Raw genomic sequence first — 15,576 nt, 5'->3', positions numbered from 1 at the left:
CTCTACTAAAAATACAAAAAATTAGCTGGGTGTGGTGGCGGGCGCCTGTAGTCCCAGCTACTCGGGAGGCTGAGGCAGGAGAATGGCATGAACCCGGGAGGTGGAGATTGCAGTGAGCCGAGCTCGCGCCACTGCACTCCAGCCTGGGCGACAGGGCAAGACCCCGTCTCAAAAAAAAAAAAGTTCTGATGATAATGTGACACATTTCTTGCCTTGAATTTTGGGTCCCATGTTATTATTCCTATATCTTTTTCTCTTTTTTTCTTCCTGTATCTTTTTTTTTTTTTTTTTTTTTGAGACGAAGTCTCACTCTGTCACCCAGTCTATAGTGCATTGACGCAATCTCGGCTTGCTGCAAGCTCCACCTTCAGGGTTCAAGTGATTCTCCTGCCTCAGCCTCCCAAGTAGCTGGGACTGCAGGCACCTGCCACCATGCATGGCTAATTTTTTGTATTTTTAGTAGAGATGGGGGTTTCACCGTGTTAGCCAGGATGACCTCGATCTCCTGACCTCGTGATCCGCCCGCCTCGGCCTCCCAAAGTGCTGGGATTACAGGCGTGAGCCACCGCGCCCAGCCTCTATCTTCTTTTATGCATCTGATTTCTCTTTAGCCTTACTAAGCTTTTGACTTTGGTCTCTCGGCCCTAATGCTAGTTTGTGAATACAGTGTTCAGTGAATATAGAAGACCAAGTGCAGCTCTGCAGGGTCTGTCTCAGCCTTTGCACCCTGATGCACACCTCGGGGTCCAGACTATTTATAGGTGCTCAGTAACGTTAAGTTACCCATCATGGTACATTGTAGAAATTGCTCATGGTGTGTGAGTGCTCAGCTGTGCAAAAGATAAAAACGTATGCACCATCTTTAATCCTATTGCCACAGATTCTGTTTTAGTTGATTTCATTTATTTTATTTTTGGCATGCTTTTCTCTTTGATCATCTTTGATTTGTGTAGTTGGAGGATACCTGGGCATCGCCAGTAGGTCAGTTTTGGGGTGGTGTCTTTAATGTGTATCAATCTTTTTATGCTGACATGCTCCTTCACCCTGTCTACCTCCCTCAGCTGACCCCTTCTAGACATAGCCCCACCTCAGGTTCAGGGCCCTTTAGGAACAGCCAAGCACAGCACCAGGGGCTCGTTCACAAATACTTCTTGGTCTGGAGGCTGGTGCTTCATATACAAATATCCCCATCTCCAAATGAGTATTCCCCCAAAGGGCTTTGTTATCTGCCACAATCGAGCAGGGAGTCTGGGTGTGAGGATCTGCCACATGACAAGGTTTAAACTGAAAGGTTAATTAAACATTAGATTTTAACATTGAGATGGAACTTTCTGGAATTATAGACTATTCACTCAGTCCAAACATTTTTTCACAGAATCTAAATTCCACAAGCGTAAAATGCATCCTTGTTTCCTGTCACTGTGGAAGCAAAGGCACCACCGATTACAGCAGAGCGCAATGATTTCTTATCGCTTAGCTCTTGCTCATTGCTTTGCAGAAAGTATGAAATGGAGGTCATTCATCCACCACAAATAGGCACCTTGCCTTTCTGTTTCCAGGCCTTTTTGCAGATAAAATAACTTTCTGTTTCACTGGTAAATCTGTACTGTGATATTTCAACTCCGCTTAAAGGACAGCTGGACTTGATGTGAGGAGTGGCAGTAGTGTCCATAATTTGCAAAGATGGTACAAAAAGTATGATGAAATTCACTCACTTCCAGGCACTGGTCGCAGCATGGTGGCTGCCTGGGTGATAATATCAGAGATGTGTGAACCAGAGCAACTCCATCTTGAATAGGAGCTGGGGAAAATGAGGCTGAAACCTACTAGGCTGCGTTCCCAGACGCAGTCATTCGAAGTCACAGGATGAGATAGGAGGTCAGCACAAGATACAGGTCCTAAAGACCTTGCTGATAAAACAGCTTGCAGTAAAGAAGCCGGCCAAAACTGACCAAAACCAAGATGGCCACAAGAGTGACCTCTGGTCGTCCTCACTGTGACATTCCCATCAGCACCGTGACAGTTTACAAATGCCATGGCAGCCTCAGGAAGTTACCCTATATTGTCTAAAAAGGGGAGGCACGAATAATGCACCCCTTGTTTAGTATATCATCAAGAAATAACCATAAAAATGGGCAACCAGCAGCCCTCAGGGCTGCTCTGTCTATGGAGTAGCCATTCTTTTATTCCTTTACTTTCTTAATAAACTTGCTTTCACTTTACCCTACAGAATCGCCCTGAATTCTTTCTTGCATGAGATCCAAGAACCCTCTCTTGGGGTCTGGACTGGGACCCCTTTACTGTAACAACAGCGTGCCTGAGACACATCCCAGTTTCAGGCATGTCCGCATGGGAGCATGTTTGCATTAAGAATTGAGGAAATATGATCTAGTTCTCTCTTTTAAATGTTGCATGAAGGGATCATCCTCCCTTTTCCTAAGGAGCCCTCAGAAACAGAGAATTTAATCTTTCCTTACACTTAAAGGTAGCCAGGTGCTTTTTTTTTTTTTTTTTTTTTTGAGACGGAGTCTTGCTCTGTCGCCCAGGCTGGAGTGCAGTGACGCGATCTTGGCTCACTGCAAGCTCCACCTCCCGGGTTCACGCCATTCTCCTGCCCCAGCCTCCCGAGTAGCTGGGATTACAGGCACCCACCACCACGCCCAGCTAATTTTTTGTATTTTTAGTAGAGACGGGGTTTCACCATGTTAGCCAAGATGGTCTCGATCTCCTAACCTTGTGATCCGCCCGCCTCGGCCTCCCAAAGTGCTGGGATTACAGGTGTGAGCCATCGCACCTGGCCCCAGGTGCTTTTTTAATTTTAATTTTTTTATTTTTGAGAGACAAGGTCTTATTCTGTTGCCCAGGCTGGAGCACAGTGGCACCATCATAACTCGCAGAAGCCTTGAACTCCTGGGCTCAAGCGATCTCCTGCCTCAGCCTCCCAAGTAGCTGGGAGTACAGGCATACACCACCACTGGGCCTGGCTAATTTTTTAATTTTTCATAGGGACGAGGTCTTACTGTGTTGCCCAGGCTGGTCTCAAACTTTTGGCCTCAAGCGATTCTCCTGCTTTGGCCTCCCAAAGTGCTGGGATTACAGATGTGAGTCACCGCGCCTGGTCTGCTTTTTAATTTTTGTTTTTTAAGCCCTTACTGTTCATGGGAAAGGTCTTTTTTTTTTTTATTTTTATTTTTTGAGATGGAGTCTCGCTCTTGGTCCAGGCTGGAGTGCAATGGCACGATCTTGGCTCACTGCAACCTCCACCTCCCCCAGGTTCAAGCAATTCTCTTGCCTCAGCCTCCAGAGTAGCTGGGATTACAGGCACCCGCCACCACTCCCAGCTAATTTTTGTATTTTTAGTAGGGACGGGGTTTCACCATGATGGCCAGGATGGTCTCAAGCTCCTGACCTCAGGTGATCCACACGCCTGTGCCTCCCAAATTGCTGGGATTACTGGCGTGAGCTACCGTGCCGTGCCCGGCCTGGGAAAGGTCTTCATTGTAAAGAATGAAATCTGCATTTCTGCATCTTCCATTCGCTGCTCTTCTTCTAACCATTTGAGATTAACGTGAAAATGTCAGATATTCATTCATAGGAGTGTGTCAAATATTTTTAAGCTCTTTTTTTTTTGTTTTTTTTTTGTTTTAAATCCAGTAAATTGGAATGACTCATCATCAGGACAGCAATTAGGGATTGGTCATATAGGTGGACAGGAAAAACGAGGGGAAGCAGGGGAGGCAAGGCTCTTGCTGGGCATGCGGACATGATACCCAGGGCCCTGGCCACACTTGCAATGGAGAGGAAGGGGTAGGACAGGGGCAGGGTGACAGTAGGTATGTCGGGGTGGGTGGGGCGCTTGGTTAGGGCTGTCTGGCTCTCACTTCTTGTTTTTGAGCTGATTGGCCAGCCAGTCCAGGCCTTCGTACAGCCCGTCCCCGCTGGTGGCACAGGTGGCCTGAATGTACCAGTTACGGTGACGAAGGGAATGCAGGCCCAGCTTGTCTGTGATCTCAGCAGCGTTCATAGCATTAGGCAGATCCTGTTTGTTTGCAAAGACAAGGAGTGCAGCATCCCGGAGCTCGTCCTCCGCCAGCATTCTCATCAGCTCTTCCCGGGCCTCATTTACTCGCTCCCGCTCATTGCTGTCGACCACAAATATCAACCCTTGGGTGTTCTGGAAGTAGTGTCCCCACAGGGGTCGAATCTTGTCCTGGCCACCCACATCCCACACTGTGAAGCTGATGTTCTTATACTCCACTGTCTCCACATTGAACCCAATGGCAGGGATGGTGGTGACGATCTCCCCCAGTTTCAGCTTGTATAGGATGGTGGTCTTTCTTGCGGCATCCAGGCCCACCATCAGGATGCGCATCTCCTTCTTCCCAATCAGGCTCTTGAGAAGGTTTCCAAAGATATTGCCCATGATCACAGCAGCTGCTTTCTGGGGACAGTGGGGCCCAAGTAGGGGCAGTGGCAGTCTGGTTTTGGCCTGGTCCCTGGTATGAAAGACTTGAATCCTGTTCCTGCTATCAGCTGTGCCGCTGCGGCCGCCACCTCCGCCCCGCAGGTTCCGCTCCGCTCCCTCTGGCTCCCCAAGCCGACTTCAGCCCGGCTGCTGCCCTGGCCCACTCCCCGGCTCCCTCCTTCCTTCCCTCCACCTAGCACCGGAACTAAGCTCTTAATAAGAATACATTTTCCTGCTCCAGTAAACAGCCTCTGAGCATAATTTTATCTCGGAATTTTTGTTTAAACATCAACACATTATGCAATACCATCTCAAAGCTCTTGTGGGCGATTAGGAGTATTTTTTTTTTTTTAGAGCTTTGCCTGCCTTTTTGCTGCCTGTGTTTGCTTTCATGTTGTTTGTTTTTATTTTCTGTTTCATCTTTTGTGACTGTTTTCTCACAGCTGCATTGACCACTACCCTACCTGTTCCCCAGCCCCAGCCACCGCTCCCTCTGCAAGCCTGCTTAGTTACCCGCAGGGCCTGGGTGACTCAGTCCTTCATGTCCTGCACCAAGGGCACAGGAAGCCCTGCGCCACGCCTGCTGAGACCCAGGGTGTCGGGCTGCTCTGGGTCTAGCACATTATGATACACCATAATCCTGTTGGCATGGGAAGGGTATCGCACAGCCACCCAGGTGCAGAGGAGCCCATGAAGCCACCGCTGCAATAGATCAAAGGTGCACACCTAGGTTTGGTTCAGGCCTCATCACTACACCTTGTGTGGCTGTGTTTAACGTGTGTGTATTGACAGTACCTACTAAGGAGGGCGGTTATGTGTATTCAGTGAGGTCATGGGGACATGGTACAGCTACATGTTACTGTGTATGTAAAATAATACGTACTTACATTGTATGTTTATATTTTTACCACTTATTTTGTCCTAACAAGTTTAATCCCAAATGTAAGCTGAGTCACAGGAAAATCTAACTGTTTTAAGACCTTTTCTCTCTTAAGTTTTAAGTCACTTCTGACAGATTGTCATAAGGAGCCTTAAAAAAATTTTTTCTTTAGTCTTTGGCATTGTTATGGGATGGACATTTTTATCTTGATTTTTAACATTAATAGACTTTTTTTAAAGAACATTAAAAAATTTACAGAAAATGTGAGCATATACTACAGACCGTTTCTACACTTCCCCCCTCCACCACCATTTTCCCTTTTATTAATATCTGGTACGAATGTGGTACATTTGTTATAATAAAGCAGTATTGCTGCATTATTATTGAAGTCCAAAGTTTACATCAGGAGTCCACCGTCTGTGTTGTATGGTTCTTTGACTTTTGACAAATAAGTACTGTCATATGTCAAAATGCCAGATGTTTATTATCAGTTCATAATGTGACAAACATTTTTTTCCAGGTCATTTTCTATAAGATTGGGAGGTTTCTGATTCCCTGGTCAAAGGGTGAAACACTGAGAATGAAGTTTCTTTCTTTTTTTTTTTTTTTGAGATGGAGTCTCACTCTGTCACCCAGGCTAGAGTGCAGTGGTGCAATCTCGGCTCACTGCAACCACTGCCTCCCGGGTTCAAGCAATTCTCCTGCCTCAGCCTCCCGAGTAGCTGGGACTACAGGTGTGCACTGTCACGCCTGGCCGATTTTTGTATTTTTAATATTGATGGGGTTTCATCATGTTGGTCAGGGTGGTCTCAAACTCCTGACCTCCGGTAATCCACCCACCTTGGCCTCCCAAAGTGCTGGGATTACAGACATAAGCCAGCGTGCCCAGCTGAGAATGAAGTTTCTGTTGCTCACTATAGAAGTGGTGAATGATATGGACAAGACTAATGGAAGAATAGAGAGGGCAGAAGCATCAACTCGCGAGTTAGGACTTTTTAGAATTATCCGGGTTGTCAGCCCCTTTCACTCCTCTGTGCATTTGGTTAGTCTTTGGGAATGGTTCCGTTTCCTCTGTGTACTCACTGGAAAGTACCTCGTTGACATTTCATAATCCTTCCTGGTGTTTTGTTTTGTTTTGTGGTGGAGTTTTGTTCTTGTTGCCCAGGCTGGAGTACAGTGACACAGTCTCTGCTCACTGCAACCTCCGTCTCCCGAGTTCGAGAGATTCTCCTGCCTCAGCATCTCAAGTAGCTGGGATTACAGGCATGCACCACCACGCCCGGCTAATTTTGTATTTTTAGTAGAGATGGGGTTTCTCCATGCTGGTCAGGCTGGTCTCGAACTCCCGACCTCAGACAGTCCGCCCGCTTCAGCCTCCCAAAGTGCTGGGATTACTGGCTTGAGCCATCGTGCCTGGCCTTTTTATGTATTTATTTATTTATTTATTTATTTTTGAGACCGAGTCTTGCTCTGTGTCACCCAGGCTGGAGTGCAATAGTGTGATCTCAGCCACTGCAATGTCTGCTTCCTGGTTTCAAGCAATTCTCCTGCCTCAGCCTCCCGAGTAGCTGGGATTAGAGGCACCCACCACCATGCCTGGCTAATTTTGTATTGATGGGATTTCACCATGTTGGCCAGGCTGGTCTCGAACTCCTGACCTCAAGTGATCCACTCACCTAGGCCTCCGGAAGTGCTGGGATTATAGGCGTGAGCCACCGTGCGGGCCCTTCCTGGTTTTTTGATTGCCACCCATGTCCGCTGTTGTTTTGACTGTCTCCTGCACCTGGAGCACCCATTGCCAGCATCTTTGACTTTTGAAAACATTTCATACAGAAAACCTGTAAAAAGCTGCCTTTTTACCTTTGGAGGAAATTTTAGTAAAGGAAGCATTTAAAGCAACCATTCTTCTCCCTAAACAAAACAATCCCAGTAAACCCCTCAGTGGTCACTTCCATCCTGTTTACCAAGTTGTCATGGAAACTATTCATCAGAGCTCTGTAGAGATCAAGATAAATTGCAGTGAGTGAAGCTCAGCACCAGCAAAGAGTGCTGTTCTTGTTCTCTGGGTGGATTTTCCAAGATCACAACTAAACTGCTTGATTTTGTCCTGGGACTTTTTTTTTTTTTAAATTATTGACTTTTAAAATCAAGAATCTTTGGGCCCTGAAATGTAATTACACATTTGTTGCGTGCATGATGGTTAGTTTGCCCCTGCAGTCCAAAGTGTCTTCAGCAGTTCCTATCACGTCAGCCTCGCCAGGCTGGACTTCCTTTGAGTAGAATCAGGAATGAATTAAGCAGCACAGCCCGAGACACCACATAAAAGGCTGGGAACACCAGCCAGCCAAAGAAAGCCCATTTTTGTGTCTGTCAGCTTAGATGCTCTTGCCCGGACTGCTAAAGATGCAGCCATTTACAGTGGACAAAAACTGAAGGGGTGAAAGAAAACCCAAGGTAGGGATTTTTCTCTTTCTTGTTCTGCTTAAAAGTTTCATGTAACTTGCCATGATGATGGTATTGTAAAACTGCAGAGATGATACACGGGGAACAGATGTTGCTGTTTCTCCAGGCACGGAAGTGTTTACAAGTGGGTAAGTGCTGATTTTGATTGCATGTACAAGTTTGAACTACAAATTTTTTTTCGTAAAAATGAAGGGCACAATTCACTGATCAGTTAAGGCGTTGATAATGCAACATATTTTCATATGGAATTCACCTTTTATAGGAAAAATTCTTTTTTAATATTAGGTTGAAGGGGGAAATTGGTGGTTTCTTTTGTTTGAATTTTTTCCAAAGTATTTTTCTTTAAGAGTTTATACACTGCAGTCATCCAGCTTTTCCCTGCCTCGTGCTTTATAGGAACCTTTAAAGAAATCTGCACAAGAATAATCTCTTTTTTAATCCCATTATAAACCTGTTCATACGCAAGTATGGAAATGTGAGAAGTTATTGGAGTTGAATGGTCATCTGTTGAATATCATGTGCTTATTTCACACAAGCACACACATGTTGGAATTTTGCAATTGGCCTGGAAAAACCTGATGAGGCATATTCTGTTGGGATTCCCTTTACTCCCCGAAGTAGAGGTCCCCAAAGAAAGAACAAAATAAAGAGTGACTGAAATGCTAATCTCTGCCTCCACCCCATGGAGGAATGGTGTTCAGCTGATGTCTATTCAGTTGCTAAATGTGCCCTGGAAGGGAGATGTTTTCATTGTGAAAGTGGTCTTTCATATTAAATCGAGTTACATTTAAAATGAATAATCACGTGGCTGACTGCTACTAGGCTAAATCTGCTTTCGTCGCATATATAAGATTTCTGGTGCTAAGCGAAAACCAAGTATGAGAATATTGGGGTTTTTTTTTTGCCATCAATTTTTCAGAGTAATTAATCTGACACACACTTATTACCCTCATAAGAAAGAGGCAAAGGTAAGTCGTCTGTGGGAAAATGCCACATGTTTTCTACCTCTCTTACAACGTTAAACTGGTTTTCTCATCCCTCGCTTCTGTTTAGTTTACATATGTGGGTCCTCAGGTCCGGAACCGCATTGCTGCTTGCGAGAGGGCTGGAATGATGGAATACAGAAGTGCTTCCCTCTCTCTGCTGAATGCCTTGGTGGCTGAAGGATATGTACGGGAAGGTGGTGCAATTAGAGAGGCGACCCCAGTCGGTCGGCTTCCCTCCCGGGAGGTGCCAACTGCTAAAATGGGTTGTACATAATTACAGCTTCCACCACTGCATTTTTACTTTGGCTTATCCTGATGAACTTACCGAATCATGTCCAATCTGAATGGCACTCCTGCTCCCACTTTGAGCAAATCCCTTCCCTCCCCACCTCCCCTCACCTCCCACCCCTGTCCGTCTAGCTCATGCAGACTGAGATATTTTTTTTTCCCCCTCTAAGCATTAGCCGCCCTGAATTAACATTTTCACAGGCAGCCCCCTCAGTGTGTGCTTTCTGGTAGTGACTTTGTTGTAAAGCTCACTTTGCTCCCCCAGCAGCTACAAAGGACCAATTCCCAAATCCCCATCAGCCTCCCTCCCAGCTGTCACTCCCTTGGAAGACTCTGGAGCAGAGGGGCCACGTTTGAGATTGGAGACCAGAGGTTAGGGGTGGACTGCGGTTCTCAAGATCAGGGTCTGAAGCTCCCCTGGGTTTTCTCTCATCTGTGCAGATGGTCTGCTCTGCTTCATTAGCTGCTCTTCAGCACTTCACTCTGTTCTTCTTCATCCTAGGGGTACTCCTTGTTTTTTTCTCGGGCAGGTTCTTTCTCTGACCCTCAAAAATATGCAACAAAGAATAGGGACAATAATAAAAACACCACCACATTAGATGCTGGGGTTTGCATTCACCCCTCCTCAATATAAAGACGATTCTTACTGATTATAAAATATTTTGGAAATATGTGAAATGTTTTAAAATTTAGTTACCCATAATTTTGCCAGCCAGAGACAACCCTGTTTATATTTGTTGTGTATATCCTTTTTTTCCCTTTAAATTGGGATCATAGGTTACCTTAATTTTGTAACCCACTTTTTTTTTTAACTTAATAAATCTTGAAACATTCTTAGGCATTTTTTCATGACTATAAAATTCTGTCAGTGGCTATACTTTCAAGTCAGATTTCTATTATTGGATTGTTTATTTGTTGTTGCAAATAATGGTGCTGTATTTTTCATGTGCACAAATACTTTCTCCTTAAGGTAAATTCTTGAAAATGTATTTGCCAATCAGAATATGCACATTGTTATAACTTTGATGTATATATAGCCAAACTGCCCTCATTAAAGCCAACAGCAAACAAGATATATATATCCAATGTATATAACAATGGATGTATAGCTTTAATATATAAAGAGCCTTCATGAATCACTAAGAGAACATGTTTTAGTAGAAAAATGAGTAAAAAACATAAGAAATTTGCGGAAGGTGAAATATAAAATTACTTGAAGTTCTCAACAGCATAATCAAATAAATGAAATTTAAAATGAGATACTTTTGCCAGTGTGAGGATTGAATGGTTTAATGGTTTTATGCTTTTTTTTGGGGGGGTTGGGGGGTGGACATGATTATGTTGCCCAGGCTGGAGTGCAGGGGCTATTTACAAGCACAATCATAGCACACTACAGTCTCAAACTCCTGGCTGCAAGAGATCTCCTGCCTCGGCACTGGAGTAGGTGGGGTTATAGGGGCACACCACTGCTCCTGGCTCTTTGTTGCTTTTCAATAACACTTCTCAGTTTCTGTGACTATTTTAAGAAACTGCCATTAATGGATTCTGCTGCTGGGAGTATAAATTGTTGCAACCTTTTCTGAAGAACGATTGCTTTTTTTTTTTTTTTTTTTTTTTTTTTTGGAGATGGAGTCTCCCTTTTTTGCCCAGGCTGGAGTGCAGTGGTGCAAACCTGGCCCACTGCAATCTCCGCCTCCCGGGTTCATGCAATTCTCCTGCCTCAGCCTCCTGAGTAGCTGGGATTACAGGCATGCACCACCACGCCCAGCTAATTTTTGCATTTTTAGTAGAGACAGGGTTTCACCATATTGGCCAGGCTGGTCTCAAACTCCTGACCTCATGATCCACCCGCCTCGGACTACCAAAGTTCTGGGATTACAGCCGTGAGCCACCATGCCCGGCCCCTTTTGTTGTCGTTGTTGTTTTTTTTTTAACTTTGTCTTGCCTCCCCTGGGAGCTGAATGATTATATAGATATACATACACATACACCTGCTGAAAAGGGAGAAGTGAGGGTGAATAGGAACTTGACTGGGCTCCCTCACCTTGAGCAATCTTCTTCTCACTGCTAAACATTTCCAAAAAGAGTCTGTGACTATTTTCTTCTTTCTAATGCCAGGCAATCAAGGCTGCACTTGCTACCCTTCTGCAGGAAGCTTCCCAGCACAGTTTCTCTCTGCCCTGCCTCTTAATCCCCACCCCCTGCTCCCAGGCCTGGGACACTGCTAACCACCCCTCCTTCCTGACACCTCTCTGACCACCCCTCCTCCTCTTGACTGGTTCCTCTGGAGGTAGGCATGGCCGCGGGTTCTGCCCCCAGCTTCTCACTTGCTGGGCTCCAAAAGAAACACTGGCTTCTCCCCTTCAGCTCCAGGCTAGGTGAGTACCTCTCCCCTGTGTATTTCCACCTCAAAACCCTCCTCTAAGCTTTGGCCTCATCGTCTCCCTTAATTTTGTAACTTACTTGATTTTCCTAGTTTTCTAGATTTTCTAGTTGTGTGCGGCTCTGCTTCACCCGTTCAGCACTTTGAACTGAAATGTGTCCGTAATTAAACTTCACATCCTTTTCCTTCCGCGTCAGCTATCTCTCAAATAGATGATTCTTGCTTAACCCTTTTCCTGTGTATCAGGATAAGTCAGGGTTCTTGGCCTTGGCAGTGCTGGCATTTTGAGCTGGACAGTTTATTCTTTGAGCTTTGAAGGAGGCTTCAAAGCAGCGCTGGCATCTACCTGCTAGACGCCAGTAACACTCTCCTCTCTCAACGTCTCCAGACTTTCCCAGGTGCCCCCCAGGGGGCAAAACCACCTCCTCTTGAAAACCACTGGGCTGTCGATGCTGGTGATTTCTTGGTTTTTATTCTTATTTTTTATTTGCTGTCAATAAAAACGGCATCTACATACAAGTTAACTTGTTATAGCATTTGTTATTGCTTTTAACCGTGTGTCTTACTATTCAACTAAAATAGAAAATGGTATATCGTTTCACACTTAGTCATTCAGTTAAATGTCTATTTTGTTTCCATTTTTAGTAAGTCGTGTTAGGAGATGTGAAATGGTGGTGGTGAGCTTAGTATCACTGCGTCCTGTGTCATTGTGTAACTGCTCTGTACTAGCCACTGTCTCAGATGAATGGCTGTCCTAGTTTCAGCCACTCTGAAAGGATAAAACAGCTCATTAAAGTGTGCCAGATGCTTCATTTGTCAGTATTTCACTTAAAAGGGAATACTGTTTGGCTTTGGAATTCTGTAATATACCCAAAGTTTGCCTCTACAAAATTAAAGTGGTCCTATTAAAGATACAGTAACATCTTTCCCCTCACCCTCCACATTTAGGATGGTGAAAAATTCACTAGCAAACCAATGTTTTAGACCCTATTTAGTGATTTTTTAAGAAAGAACTCTTCAGATAAATAAGAATATGAAGTAAGAGTATGCATAATAAGTTTGAATAACTGAGATTTCAGCTTTTAGCCATTTGGCAAAAGACCATGATTTGAATATGAAATCTTGTAGGCATACTTTGGTCGTGTTTTCTTATGGGACCACAGAAGTTTAAATATGGTTATTATAACACATAAGTAGGGGTCTACGACAAATTTTGCTGAGCTAAAACAAATCCCCTTTGCTGAGCCAAAACAAATCCCGCTGGATTATGAAGCCCAAATGTAAGGCATTGTTACTATGTTAATCGTGGTTCGAGGAATTGCAGAAGGAAAATTAGCCTACCACGTTCTTTTTCTTCTTTTCTTTTTCTGGTGTTGACTCTGAAACGTTGGCCTATGCATTTGATTCACTGACTGCATGGCATCGCTTCCAGTAAAGCTTGAGCTAGTCAGTTTACATTGGACCACAGGTGTACAGAGTTGCAGCTCTTAGAGGCTTTTAATCAGAGGTACCTTGCAAATTAGGGAAATAAGGTCCTGTGCAGAAGTGGAAGGGCAGGTTGGACCTGGTCGTGACATCATTTGACTGGGATTTCCAGGCTTCTAACACAGCCTGTGAGCACGCAGGAACAAAGAGGTACAACCTCTGAAAACTCTGTGGAACTGACCCTCTCTCAGAGCAGCCATTGTTTGCAGCACTGTTGCATCAGCAGATGGGCCACTTCTATTCAGTTGCTCCTGCTATCTGGGGCGTGCTAGAGGCATTTCCTGGTTTACATAAACTCTGGGGCTCTGCCAACGTCCTTAGAGTTCAAGCCTTTCCCTTCTCATGCTCAATTAAAATAATTAACTACAGTACAATCGCCGCTTGTTCTCCACTTCTCACCTTGCCTGCTCACAGCACATCCATTCTTCCTGTTCCAGCATGTTGCTACAAAGTAGTTAGATGATAGAGAAAGCAGGTTGGGAATTTTCAAAGACTCTATAGCAACTGGCCTGGATGCAAAGGCTTTTTTTGTTCTTTGTCCTGGTCGTTTTGGTAAATGTGTAGTGGCGTATCTGAGGCATAGATTGTGCTTTATTCGGTGCTGTGGGGAGTAGAAACTAGCAGCAGTACCTGGAAAGGGGCCCTGATCTGCGGGTGTGGGTGAGTAGAGACTCTTCAGTTGAGATTTAACTCTAGTGAGGGTTGGGTGCAAAAATGTAGGAAAGAGTGAAGAGATGAGCAGCTTATGTCTAAGTTTTTCTGTTTCTGTTCCTGTGTCACAGACCAGCCTCAGATCATAGTTCATGATGCCAAGACATTGATGGAGTTGAATGCGGAGACAGACAGGGAGGATTTTTTAGAGTGTCTGCCAGTGTGTAATGTGTCATAATAGCATTTTCTGGGTTTGGGTTTTTTGGTTTGTTTGTTTGTTTGTTTGTTTGTTTTGAGGCTCTGTCGCCTAGGCTAGAGTGTGGTGGTGGGATCTCGGCTCACTGCAGCCTTGACCTCCTGGGCTCAAACAGTCCTCCCATGTAGCTGGGGCCACAAGTGTGCACTACCATACCCAGCTAATTTTATTTATTTTTGGTGGAAATGGGGTCTCCCTATATTGCTCAGGCTGATCTCGAACTCCTGGGCTCAAGCAATCCTTCTGCCTCAGCTTTCCAAATTACTGGAATTACAGGCGTGAGCCACTGCACCTGGCCTCATGGTAGCATTTTTAAACAGCATTCACCACCGTGGCCTGGTCCCACGGTTTTCTCGTGTAAATCACAGAATTTAGACTCTGCCCTACAGCTCTCTCCATTAGCCTCATGACTCTATAGCAATTCATTAACCTGGGCGTTTTTCTACCTATTCCAGGGCTAACAGCATAAGGTTTTCCTCTCAAGGAACAAGTTGATTTGTTGCTGTTTGCTCAGTGAATAAAAGCAACCTCTCCTTTAGACAATTTATGGCAAACAAGATGATAAAGCAAGTTACTCTTTCAACATTTCTGGAGTAAAATGATGAATGAGGCTGTCCTGGGAGGCGACACATCATGGTGGGCCAAATGAGGTTTTAACACGGATCCGGCCTGCCTTTTACCAGCCACAGGTCATTGGTGTGTCGCTTTAGTTTTCTGTTCTCCCATCAGGGAAGGGAGTACAGAAGCCACCCTTTGTAGGGTAGGTACAAAGAGGAACTGTGAGCAAGTCTGTAAAACTCCTGGCTCAGACTCCGGCACGAACGGAGACACCACTGATGGCCGTGGTGACTGATAAATGGCAGTCATAGTCATCATTATGGAAAGAAGTGGCATTGGAGTCTTTTTTTTTTTTAATTTAATTTAATTTTTTTTTTGAGACAGAGTCTCTCTCTGTTGCCAAGGTTGGAGTGCAGTGGCGCAATCTCGGCTCACTGCAAGCTCCGCCTCCCGGGTTCACGCCATTCTCCTGCCTCAGCCTCTCCGAGTAGCTGGGACTATAGGCGCCCGCCACCACGCCCGGCTAATTTTTTGTATTTTTAGTAGAGACAGGGTTTCACCGTGGTCTCGATCTCCTGACCTCGTGATCCGCCCGCCTCGGCCTCCGAAAGTGCTGGGATTACAAGTGTGAGCTGCCGCGCCCGGCTGGAGTCTTTTTTATTTTTTATTTTTTTTGGAGACAGAGTTTTGCGTTTGTCACCCAGGCTGGAGTGCAATGGCGCAGTCTCGGCCCACTGCAACCTCCGCCTCCCGGGTTCAAGTAATTCTCCCGCCTCAGCCTCCCAAGTAGCTGGGATTACAGGTGCGCGCCACCACGCCCGGCTAATTTTTGTATTTTTAGTAGAGACGGGGTTTCACCATGTTGGCCAGGCTGGTCTTGAACTCCTGACCTCAGTTGATCTGCCTGCCTTGGCCTCCCAAAGTGCTGAATTTACAGGCAGGAGCCACCATGCCCGGCCTGACATCGGGAGTCTTGATAGAGAACTCTGGTGTTCACTGTGTGGCTCTCCCAGCAAAAAACAGGTGTGTTCATGTCTTCTTGTGATCTGTCATTTGAACGTGGGCACCATTGACTGAACTCAGCAGCACATCGCCAGGTAGAATTTGTGAAGACATACGTTCATTTTGGGGTAGGCGTGGGGAAAAACAAATTCATGGAAG

At 45.2% G+C, this 15,576-nt stretch overlaps 1 protein-coding gene and 1 pseudogene across 2 annotated transcripts in view; one reads left to right on the top strand and one right to left on the bottom strand.

Moving 5' to 3' along the window:
- MYO10 (myosin X) overlaps positions 1–15,576 on the top strand; it is a 274,349-nt gene that overhangs the window by 191,405 nt on the left and 67,368 nt on the right. The gene's annotated exons all lie outside the window — the stretch shown is intronic.
- Positions 3,632–4,664, bottom strand: LOC100587264 (annotated as a pseudogene). Its single transcript, XR_004030409.1, has one exon. The product of XR_004030409.1 is annotated as an ADP-ribosylation factor 3 pseudogene (transcript).

Source organism: Nomascus leucogenys, chromosome 6, assembly GCF_006542625.1.
Source record: "Nomascus leucogenys isolate Asia chromosome 6, Asia_NLE_v1, whole genome shotgun sequence".
NCBI lineage: Eukaryota > Metazoa > Chordata > Mammalia > Primates > Hylobatidae > Nomascus > Nomascus leucogenys.
The sequence above is the reverse complement of the archived record's forward strand: the minus strand, read 5'-3'. Positions and strand labels throughout refer to the sequence as shown.